The 24918-nt window shown below is 30.5% G+C and overlaps 1 long non-coding RNA gene across 2 annotated transcripts; it reads left to right on the top strand.

Annotated features, from left to right (window-relative positions):
- The first annotated feature begins 1241 nt into the window (after positions 1–1241).
- LOC121467119 lies at positions 1242–17304 on the top strand. Of its 2 annotated transcripts, XR_005977251.1 has the most exons (8): positions 1242–1281; positions 2015–2079; positions 4444–4508; positions 6871–6935; positions 9298–9362; positions 11726–11790; positions 14154–14218; positions 16575–17304. It is a non-coding gene; the product is annotated as an uncharacterized LOC121467119 (long non-coding RNA). The 2 variants fall into 2 exon arrangements; XR_005977252.1 differs by lacking the exons at positions 1242–1281; positions 2015–2079; positions 4444–4508 and adding an exon at positions 6097–6136.
- The last annotated feature ends 7614 nt before the right edge of the window (positions 17305–24918 follow it).

Genomic DNA, 24918 nt, shown 5'->3' with positions numbered 1-24918 from the left:
CTCACATCTCCATAAGCATGTGCATTTACAAAAACAATTGTGGTCCATGTGCACAGGCGTGAGCACACCTGATTTTTAACAGTGATGAGTTTCAATAGCCAAACCAATCATTGGCGACGGCGGCGGCGTCGGCGCCGCTGTTCTTGTATTCCAATTGCTTGCATTTGCGTCTTTTTTTTGGTTCGTCTTTTTCTTTTCTTTTCTTGCATTCTTGGAACCTTCCGTTTTTCGGAAATATGCGAAGCCTAGTTGTTCTTTTTTTTTTGTGAATTTAAAATACACAAAAGACAAGCCAAACAAAAATTGGCTAGCCGCAGCAAGCGTCGGCGACGGCGCCTCACTAACGACAGCATTAGAAGCTACAGCTTTTACAACAAAATTTATTGTGCCGTCGGTTTTTCGGAAATGATACAAAGAAAAATTGTAAGTGTAACGCAAATTGTACCCAGCAGGCTTAAACATTGTGACGGCCCTCACATCTCCATAAGCATGTGCATTTACAAAAACAATTGTGGTCCATGTGCATAGGCGTGAGCACACCTGATTTTTAACAGTGATGAGTTTCAAAAGCCAAACCAATCATGGCGACGGCGGCGGCGTCGGCGCCGCTGTTCTTGTATTCCAATTGTTTGCATTTGCGTCTTTTTTTTGGTTCGTCTTTTTCTTTTCTTTTCTTGCATTCTTGGAACCTTCCGTTTTTCGGAAATATTCGAAGCCTAGTTGTTCTTTTTTTTTTGTGAATTTAAAATACACAAAAGACAAGCCAAACAAAAATTGGCTGGCCGCAGCAAGCGTCGGCGACGGCACCTCACTTTTTTTCTTCTTTTTGTCGGCATTTGCTTTGCCGTTTGGTGGTTAGTCTGCTCTCCGCCGCCTTGGTCGAACATACTGTTCCAGTTCAGTCAGCTCTGTGCGGTCGGTTTTTCTTAAATAAACGCGGCGTAATTGAACAATTATTTTTTTGTGTACATTGTGAAATAATTAAATAAAATAATCTCAAAGAATTTAAATATTTATAAATATTTATAAAAAGTGCAGCAACGACATCAGAAACAAAAGCTCTTATCAGTTTTACGGAATTATGCGCGGCGTAGTTGAATCATTTAATTTTATAAATAGTAAAACAGTTAAAAAAAAATTAATAAAAATATGATCAAAAAACAAGTGAAACACAACAAAAAAATAAGAAAAATATCAATGTATGTCGGCTAGCGCTAATTAAACAAAATGCAAGCAAAGACCTACATTAGAAACAAAAGTTTTCATCAACAAAATTTATTTGTGAGTACATGTAACTTTTCTTTTCTTTCATTCTTGGAATTTTCAGTTTTTCGGAAATATGCGAAGCGTAGTTGAGCATTTTTTTATTTGTGAATTGTAAAATACTTAAAAGACAAGTCAAAAAATTAAATAAACGCGGCGTAGTTGAACAATTATTTTTTTTGTGTACATTGTGAAATAATGTAACTTTAACAGGAAAATTAAAAAAAATCGGCAAACCAAACCAAGAATTTTTGGCGTCGCCTAAGTTTTCTTTTCTTGTGTACTATTTGTCTGTATCGCATTTCCTTTTGGTTTGTCTGTTCTCCGCCGCTATGACCAAAATCACTATTCCTTGCAGTCCACTTTGGTGGCTCAGTTTTTCGGAAATACGACCGGCTTTGTTGAACAAATATTTTTTTATATGTAAATTGTGAAATAGTCAAATAAAAATATAAAGAGTGGGAACAGGCACTTACACCACTGATTGCTCATAGTGACCGAGATATCATGGTAAAACTTCTGCAAATTTAAGTAATAAACAATTTAAATACAAAAAAAGTATTATTACTGATTTTAATTTTTTTTTTTTGCAATTAATATGTTTTTTAATTTTAGGTTGTATACATGTTTCAATAAATAAAATATATTTCTGTGTTCTGAGATTATATTATATATTTGTTAATCGTTGGCTTATGTGTCATACACTGTTTTCCGATGTGTATTTAATTTTGCTTTTCTCTATCTCTTTTAGGAATCCGCCCCCTGTTTAAATCCGCCATTTTGAAATATTTCTGCAAGAGTAATCATCTCCGCTTGGTAAGTCATTAAAAAAGAGACCGATATACTAACATTATACTCAAAGAAACTGAAAGCACCGCGCAAAATAAATGTGTTACAAGAGAAAAATGAAAAAAATATAATATTAATGTATAAAAAAATTGTTTTGCAATTATAATATTAATTTTTATTGAAAGATAAATCATTTTTTCATTGCCAAAATTTAGATGGCTATATGTCTGAGTTAAAGTTTTATGTTCTGGTAATGGAAAATTTTAGCATTTTGTTCTATTTCCGCATGAATTGGAAACCGGAGACAAATACTCAACACAAAATAAAATGTGTCACAAGTGCAGAATTAAATCAATTATTACAATAATATAACAAAATCTATTCTGAGAAATTTTAACACATTAGCCAATTACAATGCTTGTTACACATTCTTTTTCGCTGTGTGTTCAGTTTTGCTTGCTTTTAATGGCTCCATCCCCTTGTATCAGTCCACCATTTTAAACACATCTGTGAGAGTAATAAATTGCGCTTGGTATGCATGCTAGAAAGAGACAACTCTATGCGACCGTGTTGGTAATATACGCTTTCCTAAGGCAATGACATTCACATAGAAATCTCTTTCTCGAATGCATAGCGATTGGAACAGATTACACCAGCTAAAATAAGAAACACTTGAGAAAAATTTTACGGTATATAATTAAAATACAAAAACAAATAATAAAATTTTACGGTTTATAATTAAAATACAAAAACAAATAATACTGCAAAATTTAATTTATTATTTAAGTACAATTAATATATTTGATTTAATTTCGAGGTTAAAAACGTTCTTAAACAAAAAATATACATTTCTTTGTTCTGATATATTTCCGCCGCGTGTTTAATTTTGCTTTTCTTTTTCTCTGCCATTTTGAAACATTACTGCTGTATTAATTGGCGCCGCTTGTTAAGTGTGCGCAAGAATAAGACTAAAACACTTCCTAATGGCGTAGGAAGCCCTTACATATTTATTCAATTTATTTGTGAGTAACTATAATTTTTTTTCTTGCATTCTTGGAATCATCAGTTTTTCGGAAGTATGCGAAGCGTAGTTGAGCATTTTTTTTGTGTATTGTGAAATCGTCAAAAGACAAGTCAAAAAATAAATCGGCTAGCCGCAGCAAAGCGTCGGCGACGGCGCCTCACTTTTTTTTTCTTCTTTTTGTCGGCATTTGCTTTGCCGTTTGGTGGTTAGTCTGCTCTCCGCCGCCTTGGTCGAACATACTGTTCCAGTTCAGTCAGCTCTGTGCGGTCGGTTTTTCTTAAATAAACGCGGCGTAATTGAACAATTATTTTTTTGTGTACATTGTGAAATAATTAAATAAAATAATCTCAAAGAATTTAAATATTTATAAATATTTATAAAAAGTGCAGCAACGACATCAGAAACAAAAGCTCTTATCAGTTTTACGGAATTATGCGCGGCGTAGTTGAATCATTTTTTTTTATAAATAGTAAAACAGTAAAAAAAAATTAATAAAAATATGATCAAAAAACAAGTGAAACACAACAAAAAAATAAGAAAAATATCAATGTATGTCGGCTAGCGCTAATTAAACAAAATGCAAGCAAAGACCTACATTAGAAACAAAAGTTTTCATCAACAAAATTTATTTGTGAGTACATGTAACTTTTCTTTTCTTTCATTCTTGGAATTTGAGTTTTTCGGAAATATGCGAAGCGTAGTTGAGCATTTTTTTATTTGTGAATTGTAAAATACTTAAAAGACAAGTCAAAAAATTAAATAAACGCGGCGTAGTTGAACAATTATTTTTTTTGTGTACATTGTGAAATAATGTAACTTTAACAGGAAAATTAAAAAAAATCAGCAAACCAAACCAAGAATTTTTGGCGTCGCCTAAGTTTTCTTTTCTTGTGTACTATTTGTCTGTATCGCATTTCGTTTTGGTTTGTCTGTTCTCCGCCGCTATGACTAAAATCACTATTCCTTGCAGTCCACTTTGGTGGCTCAGTTTTTCGGAAATACGACCGGCTTTGTTGAACAAATATTTTTTTATATGTAAATTGTGAAATAGTCAAAAAAAAAATTATAAAGAGTGGGAACAGGCACTTACACCACTGATTGCTCATAGTGACCGAGATATCATGGTAAAACTTCTGCAAATTTAAGTAATAAACAATTTAAATACAAAAAAGTATTATTACTGATTTTAATTTTTTTTTTTTTGCAATTAATATATGTTTTTTAATTTTAGGTTGTATACATGTTTCAATAAATAAAATATATTTCTGTGTTCTGAGATTATATTATATATTTGTTAATCGTTGGCTTATGTGTCATACACTGTTTTCCGATGTGTATTTAATTTTGCTTTTCTCTATCTCTTTTAGGAATCCGCCCCCTGTTTAAATCCGCCATTTTGAAATATTTCTGCAAGAGTAATCATCTCCGCTTGGTAAGTCATTAAAAAAGAGACCGATATACTAACATTATACTCAAAGAAACTGAAAGCACCGCGCAAAATAAATGTGTTACAAGAGAAAAATGAAAAAAATATAATATTAATGTATAAAAAAATTGTTTTGCAATTATAATATTAATTTTTATTGAAAGATAAATCATTTTTTCATTGCCAAAATTTAGATGGCTATATGTCTGAGTTAAAGTTTTATGTTCTGGTAATGGAAAATTTTAGCATTTTGTTCTATTTCCGCATGAATTGGAAACCGGAGACAAATACTCAACACAAAATAAAATGTGTCACAAGTGCAGAATTAAATCAATTATTACAATAATATAACAAAATCTATTCTGAGAAATTTTAACACATTAGCCAATTACAATGCTTGTTACACATTCTTTTTCGCTGTGTGTTCAGTTTTGCTTGCTTTTAATGGCTCCATCCCCTTGTATCAGTCCACCATTTTAAACACATCTGTGAGAGTAATAAATTGCGCTTGGTATGCATGCTAGAAAGAGACAACTCTATGCGACCGTGTTGGTAATATACGCTTTCCTAAGGCAATGACATTCACATAGAAATCTCTTTCTCGAATGCATAGCGATTGGAACAGATTACACCAGCTAAAATAAGAAACACTTGAGAAAAATTTTACGGTATATAATTAAAATACAAAAACAAATAATAAAATTTTACGGTTTATAATTAAAATACAAAAACAAATAATACTGCAAAATTTAATTTATTATTTAAGTACAATTAATATATTTGATTTAATTTCGAGGTTAAAAACGTTCTTAAACAAAAAATATACATTTCTTTGTTCTGATATATTTCCGCCGCGTGTTTAATTTTGCTTTTCTTTTTCTCTGCCATTTTGAAACATTACTGCTGTATTAATTGGCGCCGCTTGTTAAGTGTGCGCAAGAATAAGACTAAAACACTTCCTAATGGCGTAGGAAGCCCTTACATATTTATTCAATTTATTTGTGAGTAACTATAATTTTTTTTCTTGCATTCTTGGAATCATCAGTTTTTCGGAAGTATGCGAAGCGTAGTTGAGCATTTTTTTTGTGTATTGTGAAATCGTCAAAAGACAAGTCAAAAAATAAATCGGCTAGCCGCAGCAAAGCGTCGGCGACGGCGCCTCACTTTTTTTTTCTTCTTTTTGTCGGCATTTGCTTTGCCGTTTGGTGGTTAGTCTGCTCTCCGCCGCCTTGGTCGAACATACTGTTCCAGTTCAGTCAGCTCTGTGCGGTCGGTTTTTCTTAAATAAACGCGGCGTAATTGAACAATTATTTTTTTGTGTACATTGTGAAATAATTAAATAAAATAATCTCAAAGAATTTAAATATTTATAAATATTTATAAAAAGTGCAGCAACGACATCAGAAACAAAAGCTCTTATCAGTTTTACGGAATTATGCGCGGCGTAGTTGAATCATTTTTTTTTATAAATAGTAAAACAGTAAAAAAAAATTAATAAAAATATGATCAAAAAACAAGTGAAACACAACAAAAAAATAAGAAAAATATCAATGTATGTCGGCTAGCGCTAATTAAACAAAATGCAAGCAAAGACCTACATTAGAAACAAAAGTTTTCATCAACAAAATTTATTTGTGAGTACATGTAACTTTTCTTTTCTTTCATTCTTGGAATTTGAGTTTTTCGGAAATATGCGAAGCGTAGTTGAGCATTTTTTTATTTGTGAATTGTAAAATACTTAAAAGACAAGTCAAAAAATTAAATAAACGCGGCGTAGTTGAACAATTATTTTTTTGTGTACATTGTGAAATAATGTAACTTTAACAGGAAAATTAAAAAAAATCAGCAAACCAAACCAAGAATTTTTGGCGTCGCCTAAGTTTTCTTTTCTTGTGTACTATTTGTCTGTATCGCATTTCGTTTTGGTTTGTCTGTTCTCCGCCGCTATGACTAAAATCACTATTCCTTGCAGTCCACTTTGGTGGCTCAGTTTTTCGGAAATACGACCGGCTTTGTTGAACAAATATTTTTTTATATGTAAATTGTGAAATAGTCAAAAAAAAAATTATAAAGAGTGGGAACAGGCACTTACACCACTGATTGCTCATAGTGACCGAGATATCATGGTAAAACTTCTGCAAATTTAAGTAATAAACAATTTAAATACAAAAAAGTATTATTACTGATTTTAATTTTTTTTTTTTGCAATTAATATATGTTTTTTAATTTTAGGTTGTATACATGTTTCAATAAATAAAATATATTTCTGTGTTCTGAGATTATATTATATATTTGTTAATCGTTGGCTTATGTGTCATACACTGTTTTCCGATGTGTATTTAATTTTGCTTTTCTCTATCTCTTTTAGGAATCCGCCCCCTGTTTAAATCCGCCATTTTGAAATATTTCTGCAAGAGTAATCATCTCCGCTTGGTAAGTCATTAAAAAAGAGACCGATATACTAACATTATACTCAAAGAAACTGAAAGCACCGCGCAAAATAAATGTGTTACAAGAGAAAAATGAAAAAAATATAATATTAATGTATAAAAAAATTGTTTTGCAATTATAATATTAATTTTTATTGAAAGATAAATCATTTTTTCATTGCCAAAATTTAGATGGCTATATGTCTGAGTTAAAGTTTTATGTTCTGGTAATGGAAAATTTTAGCATTTTGTTCTATTTCCGCATGAATTGGAAACCGGAGACAAATACTCAACACAAAATAAAATGTGTCACAAGTGCAGAATTAAATCAATTATTACAATAATATAACAAAATCTATTCTGAGAAATTTTAACACATTAGCCAATTACAATGCTTGTTACACATTCTTTTTCGCTGTGTGTTCAGTTTTGCTTGCTTTTAATGGCTCCATCCCCTTGTATCAGTCCACCATTTTAAACACATCTGTGAGAGTAATAAATTGCGCTTGGTATGCATGCTAGAAAGAGACAACTCTATGCGACCGTGTTGGTAATATACGCTTTCCTAAGGCAATGACATTCACATAGAAATCTCTTTCTCGAATGCATAGCGATTGGAACAGATTACACCAGCTAAAATAAGAAACACTTGAGAAAAATTTTACGGTATATAATTAAAATACAAAAACAAATAATAAAATTTTACGGTTTATAATTAAAATACAAAAACAAATAATACTGCAAAATTTAATTTATTATTTAAGTACAATTAATATATTTGATTTAATTTCGAGGTTAAAAACGTTCTTAAACAAAAAATATACATTTCTTTGTTCTGATATATTTCCGCCGCGTGTTTAATTTTGCTTTTCTTTTTCTCTGCCATTTTGAAACATTACTGCTGTATTAATTGGCGCCGCTTGTTAAGTGTGCGCAAGAATAAGACTAAAACACTTCCTAATGGCGTAGGAAGCCCTTACATATTTATTCAATTTATTTGTGAGTAACTATAATTTTTTTTCTTGCATTCTTGGAATCATCAGTTTTTCGGAAGTATGCGAAGCGTAGTTGAGCATTTTTTTGTGTATTGTGAAATCGTCAAAAGACAAGTCAAAAAATAAATCGGCTAGCCGCAGCAAAGCGTCGGCGACGGCGCCTCACTTTTTTTTTTCTTTTTGTCGGCATTTGCTTTGCCGTTTGGTGGTTAGTCTGCTCTCCGCCGCCTTGGTCGAACATACTGTTCCAGTTCAGTCAGCTCTGTGCGGTCGGTTTTTCTTAAATAAACGCGGCGTAATTGAACAATTATTTTTTTGTGTACATTGTGAAATAATTAAATAAAATAATCTCAAAGAATTTAAATATTTATAAATATTTATAAAAAGTGCAGCAACGACATCAGAAACAAAAGCTCTTATCAGTTTTACGGAATTATGCGCGGCGTAGTTGAATCATTTTTTTTTATAAATAGTAAAACAGTAAAAAAAAATTAATAAAAATATGATCAAAAAACAAGTGAAACACAACAAAAAAATAAGAAAAATATCAATGTATGTCGGCTAGCGCTAATTAAACAAAATGCAAGCAAAGACCTACATTAGAAACAAAAGTTTTCATCAACAAAATTTATTTGTGAGTACATGTAACTTTTCTTTTCTTTCATTCTTGGAATTTGAGTTTTTCGGAAATATGCGAAGCGTAGTTGAGCATTTTTTTATTTGTGAATTGTAAAATACTTAAAAGACAAGTCAAAAAATTAAATAAACGCGGCGTAGTTGAACAATTATTTTTTTTGTGTACATTGTGAAATAATGTAACTTTAACAGGAAAATTAAAAAAAATCAGCAAACCAAACCAAGAATTTTTGGCGTCGCCTAAGTTTTCTTTTCTTGTGTACTATTTGTCTGTATCGCATTTCGTTTTGGTTTGTCTGTTCTCCGCCGCTATGACTAAAATCACTATTCCTTGCAGTCCACTTTGGTGGCTCAGTTTTTCGGAAATACGACCGGCTTTGTTGAACAAATATTTTTTTATATGTAAATTGTGAAATAGTCAAAAAAAAAATTATAAAGAGTGGGAACAGGCACTTACACCACTGATTGCTCATAGTGACCGAGATATCATGGTAAAACTTCTGCAAATTTAAGTAATAAACAATTTAAATACAAAAAAAGTATTATTACTGATTTTAATTTTTTTTTTTTTGCAATTAATATATGTTTTTTAATTTTAGGTTGTATACATGTTTCAATAAATAAAATATATTTCTGTGTTCTGAGATTATATTATATATTTGTTAATCGTTGGCTTATGTGTCATACACTGTTTTCCGATGTGTATTTAATTTTGCTTTTCTCTATCTCTTTTAGGAATCCGCCCCCTGTTTAAATCCGCCATTTTGAAATATTTCTGCAAGAGTAATCATCTCCGCTTGGTAAGTCATTAAAAAAGAGACCGATATACTAACATTATACTCAAAGAAACTGAAAGCACCGCGCAAAATAAATGTGTTACAAGAGAAAAATGAAAAAAATATAATATTAATGTATAAAAAAATTGTTTTGCAATTATAATATTAATTTTTATTGAAAGATAAATCATTTTTTCATTGCCAAAATTTAGATGGCTATATGTCTGAGTTAAAGTTTTATGTTCTGGTAATGGAAAATTTTAGCATTTTGTTCTATTTCCGCATGAATTGGAAACCGGAGACAAATACTCAACACAAAATAAAATGTGTCACAAGTGCAGAATTAAATCAATTATTACAATAATATAACAAAATCTATTCTGAGAAATTTTAACACATTAGCCAATTACAATGCTTGTTACACATTCTTTTTCGCTGTGTGTTCAGTTTTGCTTGCTTTTAATGGCTCCATCCCCTTGTATCAGTCCACCATTTTAAACACATCTGTGAGAGTAATAAATTGCGCTTGGTATGCATGCTAGAAAGAGACAACTCTATGCGACCGTGTTGGTAATATACGCTTTCCTAAGGCAATGACATTCACATAGAAATCTCTTTCTCGAATGCATAGCGATTGGAACAGATTACACCAGCTAAAATAAGAAACACTTGAGAAAAATTTTACGGTATATAATTAAAATACAAAAACAAATAATAAAATTTTACGGTTTATAATTAAAATACAAAAACAAATAATACTGCAAAATTTAATTTATTATTTAAGTACAATTAATATATTTGATTTAATTTCGAGGTTAAAAACGTTCTTAAACAAAAAATATACATTTCTTTGTTCTGATATATTTCCGCCGCGTGTTTAATTTTGCTTTTCTTTTTCTCTGCCATTTTGAAACATTACTGCTGTATTAATTGGCGCCGCTTGTTAAGTGTGCGCAAGAATAAGACTAAAACACTTCCTAATGGCGTAGGAAGCCCTTACATATTTATTCAATTTATTTGTGAGTAACTATAATTTTTTTTTCTTGCATTCTTGGAATCATCAGTTTTTCGGAAGTATGCGAAGCGTAGTTGAGCATTTTTTTTGTGTATTGTGAAATCGTCAAAAGACAAGTCAAAAAATAAATCGGCTAGCCGCAGCAAAGCGTCGGCGACGGCGCCTCACTTTTTTTTTCTTCTTTTGTCGGCATTTGCTTTGCCGTTTGGTGGTTAGTCTGCTCTCCGCCGCCTTGGTCGAACATACTGTTCCAGTTCAGTCAGCTCTGTGCGGTCGGTTTTTCTTAAATAAACGCGGCGTAATTGAACAATTATTTTTTTGTGTACATTGTGAAATAATTAAATAAAATAATCTCAAAGAATTTAAATATTTATAAATATTTATAAAAAGTGCAGCAACGACATCAGAAACAAAAGCTCTTATCAGTTTTACGGAATTATGCGCGGCGTAGTTGAATCATTTTTTTTATAAATAGTAAAACAGTAAAAAAAAATTAATAAAAATATGATCAAAAAACAAGTGAAACACAACAAAAAAATAAGAAAAATATCAATGTATGTCGGCTAGCGCTAATTAAACAAAATGCAAGCAAAGACCTACATTAGAAACAAAAGTTTTCATCAACAAAATTTATTTGTGAGTACATGTAACTTTTCTTTTCTTTCATTCTTGGAATTTGAGTTTTTCGGAAATATGCGAAGCGTAGTTGAGCATTTTTTTATTTGTGAATTGTAAAATACTTAAAAGACAAGTCAAAAAATTAAATAAACGCGGCGTAGTTGAACAATTATTTTTTTTGTGTACATTGTGAAATAATGTAACTTTAACAGGAAAATTAAAAAAAATCAGCAAACCAAACCAAGAATTTTTGGCGTCGCCTAAGTTTTCTTTTCTTGTGTACTATTTGTCTGTATCGCATTTCGTTTTGGTTTGTCTGTTCTCCGCCGCTATGACTAAAATCACTATTCCTTGCAGTCCACTTTGGTGGCTCAGTTTTTCGGAAATACGACCGGCTTTGTTGAACAAATATTTTTTTATATGTAAATTGTGAAATAGTCAAAAAAAAATTATAAAGAGTGGGAACAGGCACTTACACCACTGATTGCTCATAGTGACCGAGATATCATGGTAAAACTTCTGCAAATTTAAGTAATAAACAATTTAAATACAAAAAAAGTATTATTACTGATTTTAATTTTTTTTTTTTTGCAATTAATATATGTTTTTTAATTTTAGGTTGTATACATGTTTCAATAAATAAAATATATTTCTGTGTTCTGAGATTATATTATATATTTGTTAATCGTTGGCTTATGTGTCATACACTGTTTTCCGATGTGTATTTAATTTTGCTTTTCTCTATCTCTTTTAGGAATCCGCCCCCTGTTTAAATCCGCCATTTTGAAATATTTCTGCAAGAGTAATCATCTCCGCTTGGTAAGTCATTAAAAAAGAGACCGATATACTAACATTATACTCAAAGAAACTGAAAGCACCGCGCAAAATAAATGTGTTACAAGAGAAAAATGAAAAAAATATAATATTAATGTATAAAAAAATTGTTTTGCAATTATAATATTAATTTTTATTGAAAGATAAATCATTTTTTCATTGCCAAAATTTAGATGGCTATATGTCTGAGTTAAAGTTTTATGTTCTGGTAATGGAAAATTTTAGCATTTTGTTCTATTTCCGCATGAATTGGAAACCGGAGACAAATACTCAACACAAAATAAAATGTGTCACAAGTGCAGAATTAAATCAATTATTACAATAATATAACAAAATCTATTCTGAGAAATTTTAACACATTAGCCAATTACAATGCTTGTTACACATTCTTTTTCGCTGTGTGTTCAGTTTTGCTTGCTTTTAATGGCTCCATCCCCTTGTATCAGTCCACCATTTTAAACACATCTGTGAGAGTAATAAATTGCGCTTGGTATGCATGCTAGAAAGAGACAACTCTATGCGACCGTGTTGGTAATATACGCTTTCCTAAGGCAATGACATTCACATAGAAATCTCTTTCTCGAATGCATAGCGATTGGAACAGATTACACCAGCTAAAATAAGAAACACTTGAGAAAAATTTTACGGTATATAATTAAAATACAAAAACAAATAATAAAATTTTACGGTTTATAATTAAAATACAAAAACAAATAATACTGCAAAATTTAATTTATTATTTAAGTACAATTAATATATTTGATTTAATTTCGAGGTTAAAAACGTTCTTAAACAAAAAATATACATTTCTTTGTTCTGATATATTTCCGCCGCGTGTTTAATTTTGCTTTTCTTTTTCTCTGCCATTTTGAAACATTACTGCTGTATTAATTGGCGCCGCTTGTTAAGTGTGCGCAAGAATAAGACTAAAACACTTCCTAATGGCGTAGGAAGCCCTTACATATTTATTCAATTTATTTGTGAGTAACTATAATTTTTTTTCTTGCATTCTTGGAATCATCAGTTTTTCGGAAGTATGCGAAGCGTAGTTGAGCATTTTTTTGTGTATTGTGAAATCGTCAAAAGACAAGTCAAAAAAATAAATCGGCTAGCCGCAGCAAAGCGTCGGCGACGGCGCCTCACTTTTTTTTCTTCTTTTTGTCGGCATTTGCTTTGCCGTTTGGTGGTTAGTCTGCTCTCCGCCGCCTTGGTCGAACATACTGTTCCAGTTCAGTCAGCTCTGTGCGGTCGGTTTTTCTTAAATAAACGCGGCGTAATTGAACAATTATTTTTTTGTGTACATTGTGAAATAATTAAATAAAATAATCTCAAAGAATTTAAATATTTATAAATATTTATAAAAAGTGCAGCAACGACATCAGAAACAAAAGCTCTTATCAGTTTTACGGAATTATGCGCGGCGTAGTTGAATCATTTTTTTTATAAATAGTAAAACAGTAAAAAAAAATTAATAAAAATATGATCAAAAAACAAGTGAAACACAACAAAAAAAATAAGAAAAATATCAATGTATGTCGGCTAGCGCTAATTAAACAAAATGCAAGCAAAGACCTACATTAGAAACAAAAGTTTTCATCAACAAAATTTATTTGTGAGTACATGTAACTTTTCTTTTCTTTCATTCTTGGAATTTGAGTTTTTCGGAAATATGCGAAGCGTAGTTGAGCATTTTTTTATTTGTGAATTGTAAAATACTTAAAAGACAAGTCAAAAAATTAAATAAACGCGGCGTAGTTGAACAATTATTTTTTTTGTGTACATTGTGAAATAATGTAACTTTAACAGGAAAATTAAAAAAATCAGCAAACCAAACCAAGAATTTTTGGCGTCGCCTAAGTTTTCTTTTCTTGTGTACTATTTGTCTGTATCGCATTTCGTTTTGGTTTGTCTGTTCTCCGCCGCTATGACTAAAATCACTATTCCTTGCAGTCCACTTTGGTGGCTCAGTTTTTCGGAAATACGACCGGCTTTGTTGAACAAATATTTTTTTATATGTAAATTGTGAAATAGTCAAAAAAAAAATTATAAAGAGTGGGAACAGGCACTTACACCACTGATTGCTCATAGTGACCGAGATATCATGGTAAAACTTCTGCAAATTTAAGTAATAAACAATTTAAATACAAAAAAGTATTATTACTGATTTTAATTTTTTTTTTTTTTGCAATTAATATATGTTTTTTAATTTTAGGTTGTATACATGTTTCAATAAATAAAATATATTTCTGTGTTCTGAGATTATATTATATATTTGTTAATCGTTGGCTTATGTGTCATACACTGTTTTCCGATGTGTATTTAATTTTGCTTTTCTCTATCTCTTTTAGGAATCCGCCCCCTGTTTAAATCCGCCATTTTGAAATATTTCTGCAAGAGTAATCATCTCCGCTTGGTAAGTCATTAAAAAAGAGACCGATATACTAACATTATACTCAAAGAAACTGAAAGCACCGCGCAAAATAAATGTGTTACAAGAGAAAAATGAAAAAAATATAATATTAATGTATAAAAAAATTGTTTTGCAATTATAATATTAATTTTTATTGAAAGATAAATCATTTTTTCATTGCCAAAATTTAGATGGCTATATGTCTGAGTTAAAGTTTTATGTTCTGGTAATGGAAAATTTTAGCATTTTGTTCTATTTCCGCATGAATTGGAAACCGGAGACAAATACTCAACACAAAATAAAATGTGTCACAAGTGCAGAATTAAATCAATTATTACAATAATATAACAAAATCTATTCTGAGAAATTTTAACACATTAGCCAATTACAATGCTTGTTACACATTCTTTTTCGCTGTGTGTTCAGTTTTGCTTGCTTTTAATGGCTCCATCCCCTTGTATCAGTCCACCATTTTAAACACATCTGTGAGAGTAATAAATTGCGCTTGGTATGCATGCTAGAAAGAGACAACTCTATGCGACCGTGTTGGTAATATACGCTTTCCTAAGGCAATGACATTCACATAGAAATCTCTTTCTCGAATGCATAGCGATTGGAACAGATTACACCAGCTAAAATAAGAAACACTTGAGAAAAATTTTACGGTATATAATTAAAATACAAAAACAAATAATAAAATTTTACGGTTTATAATTAAAATACAAAAACAAATAATACTGCAAAATTTAATTTATTATTTAAGTACAATTAATATATTTGATTTAATTTCGAGGTTAAAAACGTTCTTAAACAAAAAATATACATTTCTTTGTTCTGATATATTTCCGCCGCGTGTTTAATTTTGCTTTTCTTTTTCTCTGCCATTTGAAACATTACTGCTGTATTAATTGGCGCCGCTTGTTAAGTGTGCGCAAGAATAAGACTAAAACACTTCCTAATGGCGTAGGAAGCCCTTACATATTTATTCAATTTATTTGTGAGTAACTATAATTTTTTTCTTGCATTCTTGGAATCATCAGTTTTTTCGGAAGTATGCGAAGCGTAGTTGAGCATTTTTTTGTGTATTGTGAAATCGTCAAAAAGACAAGTCAAAAAATAAATCGGCTAGCCGCAGCAAAGCGTCGGCGACGGCGCCTCACTTTTTTTCTTCTTTTTGTCGGCATTTGCTTTGCCGTTTGGTGGTTAGTCTGCTCTCCGCCGCCTTGGTCGAACATACTGTTCCAGTTCAGTCAGCTCTGTGCGGTCGGTTTTCTTAAATAAACGCGGCGTAATTGAACAATTATTTTTTTGTGTACATTGTGAAATAATTAAATAAAATAATCTCAAAGAATTTAAATATTTATAAATATTTATAAAAAGTGCAGCAACGACATCAGAAACAAAAGCTCTTATCAGTTTTACGGAATTATGCGCGGCGTAGTTGAATCATTTTTTTTTATAAATAGTAAAACAGTAAAAAAAAATTAATAAAAATATGATCAAAAAACAAGTGAAACACAACAAAAAAATAAGAAAAATATCAATGTATGTCGGCTAGCGCTAATTAAACAAAATGCAAGCAAAGACCTACATTAGAAACAAAAGTTTTCATCAACAAAATTTATTTGTGAGTACATGTAACTTTTCTTTTCTTTCATTCTTGGAATTTGAGTTTTTCGGAAATATGCGAAGCGTAGTTGAGCATTTTTTTATTTGTGAATTGTAAAATACTTAAAAGACAAGTCAAAAAATTAAATAAACGCGGCGTAGTTGAACAATTATTTTTTGTGTACATTGTGAAATAATGTAACTTTAACAGGAAAATTAAAAAAAATCAGCAAACCAAACCAAGAATTTTTGGCGTCGCCTAAGTTTTCTTTTCTTGTGTACTATTTGTCTGTATCGCATTTCGTTTTGGTTTGTCTGTTCTCCGCCGCTATGACTAAAATCACTATTCCTTGCAGTCCACTTTGGTGGCTCAGTTTTTCGGAAATACGACCGGCTTTGTTGAACAAATATTTTTTATATGTAAATTGTGAAATAGTCAAAAAAAAAATTATAAAGAGTGGGAACAGGCACTTACACCACTGATTGCTCATAGTGACCGAGATATCATGGTAAAACTTCTGCAAATTTAAGTAATAAACAATTTAAATACAAAAAAGTATTATTACTGATTTTAATTTTTTTTTTTTTGCAATTAATATATGTTTTTAATTTTAGGTTGTATACATGTTTCAATAAATAAAATATATTTCTGTGTTCTGAGATTATATTATATATTTGTTAATCGTTGGCTTATGTGTCATACACTGTTTTCCGATGTGTATTTAATTTTGCTTTTCTCTATCTCTTTTAGGAATCCGCCCCCTGTTTAAATCCGCCATTTTGAAATATTTCTGCAAGAGTAATCATCTCCGCTTGGTAAGTCATTAAAAAAGAGACCGATATACTAACATTATACTCAAAGAAACTGAAAGCACCGCGCAAAATAAATGTGTTACAAGAGAAAAATGAAAAAAATATAATATTAATGTATAAAAAAATTGTTTTGCAATTATAATATTAATTTTTATTGAAAGATAAATCATTTTTTCATTGCCAAAATTTAGATGGCTATATGTCTGAGTTAAAGTTTTATGTTCTGGTAATGGAAAATTTTAGCATTTTGTTCTATTTCCGCATGAATTGGAAACCGGAGACAAATACTCAACACAAAATAAAATGTGTCACAAGTGCAGAATTAAATCAATTATTACAATAATATAACAAAATCTATTCTGAGAAATTTTAACACATTAGCCAATTACAATGCTTGTTACACATTCTTTTTCGCTGTGTGTTCAGTTTTGCTTGCTTTTAATGGCTCCATCCCCTTGTATCAGTCCACCATTTTAAACACATCTGTGAGAGTAATAAATTGCGCTTGGTATGCATGCTAGAAAGAGACAACTCTATGCGACCGTGTTGGTAATATACGCTTTCCTAAGGCAATGACATTCACATAGAAATCTCTTTCTCGAATGCATAGCGATTGGAACAGATTACACCAGCTAAAATAAGAAACACTTGAGAAAAATTTTACGGTATATAATTAAAATACAAAAACAAATAATAAAATTTTACGGTTTATAATTAAAATACAAAAACAAATAATACTGCAAAATTTAATTTATTATTTAAGTACAATTAATATATTTGATTTAATTTCGAGGTTAAAAACGTTCTTAAACAAAAAATATACATTTCTTTGTTCTGATATATTTCCGCCGCGTGTTTAATTTTGCTTTTCTTTTTTCTCTGCCATTTTGAAACATTACTGCTGTATTAATTGGCGCCGCTTGTTAAGTGTGCGCAAGAATAAGACTAAAACACTTCCTAATGGCGTAGGAAGCCCTTACATATTTATTCAATTTATTTGTGAGTAACTATAATTTTTTTCTTGCATTCTTGGAATCATCAGTTTTCGGAAGTATGCGAAGCGTAGTTGAGCATTTTTTTGTGTATTGTGAAATCGTCAAAAGACAAGTCAAAAAATAAATCGGCTAGCCGCAGCAAAGCGTCGGCGACGGCGCCTCACTTTTTTCTTCTTTTTTGTCGGCATTTGCTTTGCCGTTTGGTGGTTAGTCTGCTCTCCGCCGCCTTGGTCGAACATACTGTTCCAGTTCAGTCAGCTCTGTGCGGTCGGTTTTTCTTAAATAAACGCGGCGTAATTGAACAATTATTTTTTTGTGTACATTGTGAAATAATTAAATAAAATAATCTCAAAGAATTTAAATATTTATAAATATTTATAAAAAGTGCAGCAACGACATCAGAAACAAAAGCTCTTATCAGTTTTACGGAATTATGCGCGGCGTAGTTGAATCATTTTTTTTATAAATAGTAAAACAGTAAAAAAAATTAATAAAAATATGATCAAAAAACAAGTGAAACACAACAAAAAAATAAGAAAAATATCAATGTATGTCGGCTAGCGCTAATTAAACAAAATGCAAGCAAAGACCTACATTAGAAACAAAGTTTTCATCAACAAAATTTATTTGTGAGTACATGTAACTTTTCTTTTCTTTCATTCTTGGAATTTGAGTTTTTCGGAAATATGCGAAGCGTAGTTGAGCATTTTTTTATTTGTGAATTGTAAAATACTTAAAAGACAAGTCAAAAAAATTAAATAAACGCGGCGTAGTTGAACAATTATTTTTTTGTGTACATTGTGAAATAATGTAACTTTAACAGGAAAATTAAAAAAAATCAGCAAACCAAACCAAGAATTTTTGGCGTCGCCTAAGTTTTCTTTTCTTGTGTACTATTTGTCTGTATCGCATTTCGTTTTGGTTTGTCTGTTCTCCGCCGCTATGACTAAAATCACTATTCCTTGCAGTCCACTTTGGTGGCTCAGTTTTTCGGAAATACGACCGGCTTTGTTGAACAAATATTTTTTTATATGTAAATTGTGAAATAGTCAAAAAAAAAATTATAAAGAGTGGGAACAGGCACTTACACCACTGATTGCTCATAGTGACCGAGATATCATGGTAAAACTTCTGCAAATTTAAGTAATAAACAATTTAAATACAAAAAAGTATTATTACTGATTTTAATTTTTTTTTGCAATTAATATATGTTTTTTAATTTTAGGTTGTATACATGTTTCAATAAATAAAATATATTTCTGTGTTCTGAGATTATATTATATATTTGTTAATCGTTGGCTTATGTGTCATACACTGTTTTCCGATGTGTATTTAATTTTGCTTTTCTCTATCTCTTTTAGGAATCCGCCCCCTGCTTTAAATCCGCCATTTTGAAATATTTCTGCAAGAGTAATCATCTCCGCTTGGTAAGTCATTAAAAAGAGACCGATATACTAACATTATACTCAAAGAAACTGAAAGCACCGCGCAAAATAAATGTGTTACAAGAGAAAAATGAAAAAAAATATAATATTAATGTATAAAAAAATTGTTTTGCAATTATAATATTAATTTTTATTGAAAGATAAATCATTTTTTCATTGCCAAAATTTAGATGGCTATATGTCTGAGTTAAAGTTTTATGTTCTGGTAATGGAAAATTTTAGCATTTTGTTCTATTTCCGATGAATTGGAAACCGGAGACAAATACTCAACACAAAATAAAATGTGTCACAAGTGCAGAATTAAATCAATTATTACAATAATATAACAAAATCTATTCTGAGAAATTTTAACACATTAGCCAATTACAATGCTTGTTACACATTCTTTTTCGCTGTGTGTTCAGTTTTGCTTGCTTTTAATGGCTCCATCCCCTTGTATCAGTCCACCATTTTAAACACATCTGTGAGAGTAATAAATTGCGCTTGGTATGCATGCTAGAAAGAGACAACTCTATGCGACCGTGTTGGTAATATATACGCTTTCCTAAGGCAATGACATTCACATAGAAATCTCTTTCTCGAATGCATAGCGATTGGAACAGATTACACCAGCTAAAATAAGAAACACTTGAGAAAAATTTTACGGTATATAATTAAAATACAAAAACAAATAATAAAATTTTACGGTTTATAATTAAAATACAAAAACAAATAATACTGCAAAATTTAATTTATTATTTAAGTACAATTAATATATTTGATTTAATTTCGAGGTTAAAAAACGTTCTTAAACAAAAAAATATACATTTCTTTGTTCTGATATATTTCCGCCGCGTGTTTAATTTTGCTTTTCTTTTTCTCTGCCATTTTGAAACATTACTGCTGTATTAATTGGCGCCGCTTGTTAAGTGTGCGCAAGAATAAGACTAAAACACTTCCTAATGGCGTAGGAAGCCCTTACATATTTATTCAATTTATTTGTGAGTAACTATAATTTTTTTTCTTGCATTCTTGGAATCATCAGTTTTTCGGAAGTATGCGGAAGCGTAGTTGAGCATTTTTTTGTGTATTGTGAAATCGTCAAAAGACAAGTCAAAAAATAAATCGGCTAGCCGCAGCAAAGCGTCGGCGACGGCGCCTCACTTTTTTTTCTTCTTTTGTCGGCATTTGCTTTGCCGTTTGGTGGTTAGTCTGCTCTCCGCCGCCTTGGTCGAACATACTGTTCCAGTTCAGTCAGCTCTGTGCGGTCGGTTTTTCTTAAATAAACGCGGCGTAATTGAACAATTATTTTTTTGTGTACATTGTGAAATAATTAAATAAAATAATCTCAAAGAATTTAAATATTTATAAATATTTATAAAAAGTGCAGCAACGACATCAGAAACAAAAGCTCTTATCAGTTTTACGGAATTATGCGCGGCGTAGTTGAATCATTTTTTTTTATAAATAGTAAAACAGTAAAAAAAAATTAATAAAAATATGATCAAAAAACAAGTGAAACACAACAAAAAAATAAGAAAATATCAATGTATGTCGGCTAGCGCTAATTAAACAAAATGCAAGCAAAGACCTACATTAGAAACAAAAGTTTTCATCAACAAAATTTATTTGTGAGTACATGTAACTTTTCTTTTCTTTCATTCTTGGAATTTGAGTTTTTCGGAAATATGCGAAGCGTAGTTGAGCATTTTTTTATTTAGTGAATTGTAAAATACTTAAAAGACAAGTCAAAAAATTAAATAAACGCGGCGTAGTTGAACAATTATTTTTTTTGTGTACATTGTGAAATAATGTAACTTTAACAGGAAAATTAAAAAAATCAGCAAACCAAACCAAGAATTTTGGCGTCGCCTAAGTTTTCTTTTCTTGTGTACTATTTGTCTGTATCGCATTTCGTTTTGGTTTGTCTGTTCTCCGCCGCTATGACTAAAATCACTATTCCTTGCAGTCCACTTTGGTGGCTCAGTTTTTCGGAAATACGACCGGCTTTGTTGAACAAATATTTTTTTATATGTAAATTGTGAAATAGTCAAAAAAAAAAATTATAAAGAGTGGGAACAGGCACTTACACCACTGATTGCTCATAGTGACCGAGATATCATGGTAAAACTTCTGCAAATTTAAGTAATAAACAATTTAAATACAAAAAAGTATTATTACTGATTTTAATTTTTTTTTTTTTGCAATTAATATATGTTTTTTAATTTTAGGTTGTATACATGTTTCAATAAATAAAATATATTTCTGTGTTCTGAGATTATATTATATATTTGTTAATCGTTGGCTTATGTGTCATACACTGTTTTCCGATGTGTATTTAATTTTGCTTTTCTCTATCTCTTTTAGGAATCCGCCCCCTGTTTAAATCCGCCATTTTGAAATATTTCTGCAAGAGTAATCATCTCCGCTTGGTAAGTCATTAAAAAGAGACCGATATACTAACATTATACTCAAAAGAAACTGAAAGCACCGCGCAAAATAAATGTGTTACAAGAGAAAAATGAAAAAAAATAATATTAATGTATAAAAAAATTGTTTTGCAATTATAATATTAATTTTTATTGAAAGATAAATCATTTTTTCATTGCCAAAATTTAGATGGCTATATGTCTGAGTTAAAGTTTTATGTTCTGGTAATGGAAAATTTTAGCATTTTGTTCTATTTCCGCATGAATTGGAAACCGGAGACAAATACTCAACACAAAATAAAATGTGTCACAAGTGCAGAATTAAATCAATTATTACAATAATATAACAAAATCTATTCTGAGAAATTTTAACACATTAGCCAATTACAATGCTTGTTACACATTCTTTTTCGCTGTGTGTTCAGTTTTGCTTGCTTTTAATGGCTCCATCCCCTTGTATCAGTCCACCATTTTAAACACATCTGTGAGGTAATAAATTGCGCTTGGTATGCATGCTAGAAAGAGACAACTCTATGCGACCGTGTTGGTAATATACGCTTTCCTAAGGCAATGACATTCACATAGAAATCTCTTTCTCGAATGCATAGCGATTGGAACAGATTACACCAGCTAAAATAAGAAACACTTGAAAAAATTTTACGGTATATAATTAAAATACAAAAACAAATAATAAAATTTTACGGTTTATAATTAAAATACAAAAACAAATAATACTGCAAAATTTAATTTATTATTTAAGTACAATTAATATATTTGATTTAATTTCGAGGTTAAAAACGTTCTTAAACAAAAAATATACATTTCTTTGTTCTGATATATTTCCGCCGCGTGTTTAATTTTGCTTTTCTTTTTCTCTGCCATTTTGAAACATTACTGCTGTATTAATTGGCGCCGCTTGTTAAGTGTGCGCAAGAATAAGACTAAAACACTTCCTAATGGCGTAGGAAGCCCTTACATATTTATTCAATTTATTTGTGAGTAACTATAATTTTTTTCTTGCATTCTTGGAATCATCAGTTTTTCGGAAGTATGCGAAGCGTAGTTGAGCATTTTTTTTTTTGTGTATTGTGAAATCGTCAAAAAGACAAGTCAAAAAATAAATCGGCTAGCCGCAGCAAAGCGTCGGCGACGGCGCCTCACTTTTTTTTCTTCTTTTTGTCGGCATTTGCTTTGCCGTTTGGTGGTTAGTCTGCTCTCCGCCGCCTTGGTCGAACATACTGTTCCAGTTCAGTCAGCTCTGTGCGGTCGGTTTTTCTTAAATAAACGCGGCGTAATTGAACAATTATTTTTTTGTTGTACATTGTGAAATAATTAAATAAAATAATCTCAAAGAATTTAAATATTTATAAATATTTATAAAAAGTGCAGCAACGACATCAGAAACAAAAGCTCTTATCAGTTTTACGGAATTATGCACGGCGTAGTTGAATCATTTTTTTTATAAATAGTAAAACAGTAAAAAAATTAATAAAAATATGATCAAAAAACAAGTGAAACACAACAAAAAATAAGAAAAATATCAATGTATGTCGGCTAGCGCTAATTAAACAAAATGCAAGCAAAGACCTACATTAGAAACAAAAGTTTTCATCAACAAAATTTATTTGTGAGTACATGTAACTTTTCTTTTCTTTCATTCTTGGAATTTGAGTTTTTCGGAAATATGCGAAGCGTAGTTGAGCATTTTTTATTTGTGAATTGTAAAATACTTAAAAGACAAGTCAAAAAATTAAATAAACGCGGCGTAGTTGAACAATTATTTTTTGTGTACATTGTGAAATAATGTAACTTTAACAGGAAAAATTAAAAAAAATCAGCAAACCAAACCAAGAATTTTTGGCGTCGCCTAAGTTTTCTTTTCTTGTGTACTATTTGTCTGTATCGCATTTCGTTTTGGTTTGTCTGTTCTCCGCCGCTATGACTAAAATCACTATTCCTTGCAGTCCACTTTGGTGGCTCAGTTTTTCGGAAATACGACCGGCTTTGTTGAACAAATATTTTTTTATATGTAAATTGTGAAATAGTCAAAAAAAAATTATAAAGAGTGGGAACAGGCACTTACACCACTGATTGCTCATAGTGACCGAGATATCATGGTAAAACTTCTGCAAATTTAAGTAATAAACAATTTAAATACAAAAAAGTATTATTACTGATTTTAATTTTTTTTTTTGCAATTAATATATGTTTTTTTAATTTTAGGTTGTATACATGTTTCAATAAATAAAATATATTTCTGTGTTCTGAGATTATATTATATATTTGTTAATCGTTGGCTTATGTGTCATACACTGTTTTCCGATGTGTATTTAATTTTTGCTTTTCTCTATCTCTTTTAGGAATCCGCCCCCCTGTTTAAATCCGCCATTTTGAAATATTTCTGCAAGAGTAATCATCTCCCGCTTGGTAAGTCATTAAAAGAGACCGATATACTAACATTATACTCAAAGAAACTGAAAGCACCGCGCAAAATAAATGTGTTACAAGAGAAAAATGAAAAAAATATAATATTAATGTATAAAAAAATTGTTTTGCAATTATAATATTAATTTTTATTGAAAGATAAATCATTTTTTCATTGCCAAAATTTAGATGGCTATATGTCTGAGTTAAAGTTTTATGTTCTGGTAATGGAAAATTTTAGCATTTTGTTCTATTTCCGCATGAATTGGAAACCGGAGACAAATACTCAACACAAAATAAAATGTGTCACAAGTGCAGAATTAAATCAATTATTACAATAATATAACAAAATCTATTCTGAGAAATTTTTAACACATTAGCCAATTACAATGCTTGTTACACATTCTTTTTCGCTGTGTGTTCAGTTTTGCTTGCTTTTAATGGCTCCATCCTTGTATCAGTCCACCATTTTAAACACATCTGTGAGAGTAATAAATTGCGCTTGGTATGCATGCTAGAAAGAGACAACTCTATGCGACCGTGTTGGTAATATACGCTTTCCTAAGGCAATGACATTCACATAGAAATCTCTTTCTCGAATGCATAGCGATTGGAACAGATTACACCAGCTAAAATAAGAAACACTTGAGAAAAATTTTACGGTATATAATTAAAATACAAAAACAAATAATAAAATTTTACGGTTTATAATTAAAATACAAAAACAAATAATACTGCAAAATTTAATTTATTATTTAAGTACAATTAATATATTTGATTTAATTTCGAGGTTAAAAACGTTCTTAAACAAAAAATATACATTTCTTTGTTCTGATATATTTCCGCCGCGTGTTTAATTTTGCTTTTCTTTTTCTCTGCCATTTTGAAACATTACTGCTGTATTAATTGGCGCCGCTTGTTAAGTGTGCGAAGAATAAAACTAAAACACTTCCTATAATGGCGTGAAGCCCTTACATATTTATTCAATTTATTTGAGTAACTATAATTTT

The sequence above is a fragment of the Drosophila elegans genome, unplaced genomic scaffold (genome assembly GCF_018152505.1).
Source record: "Drosophila elegans isolate 14027-0461.03 unplaced genomic scaffold, ASM1815250v1 contig_208, whole genome shotgun sequence".
NCBI lineage: Eukaryota > Metazoa > Arthropoda > Insecta > Diptera > Drosophilidae > Drosophila > Drosophila elegans.
This window is presented reverse-complemented; position numbering and strand designations above follow the sequence as displayed.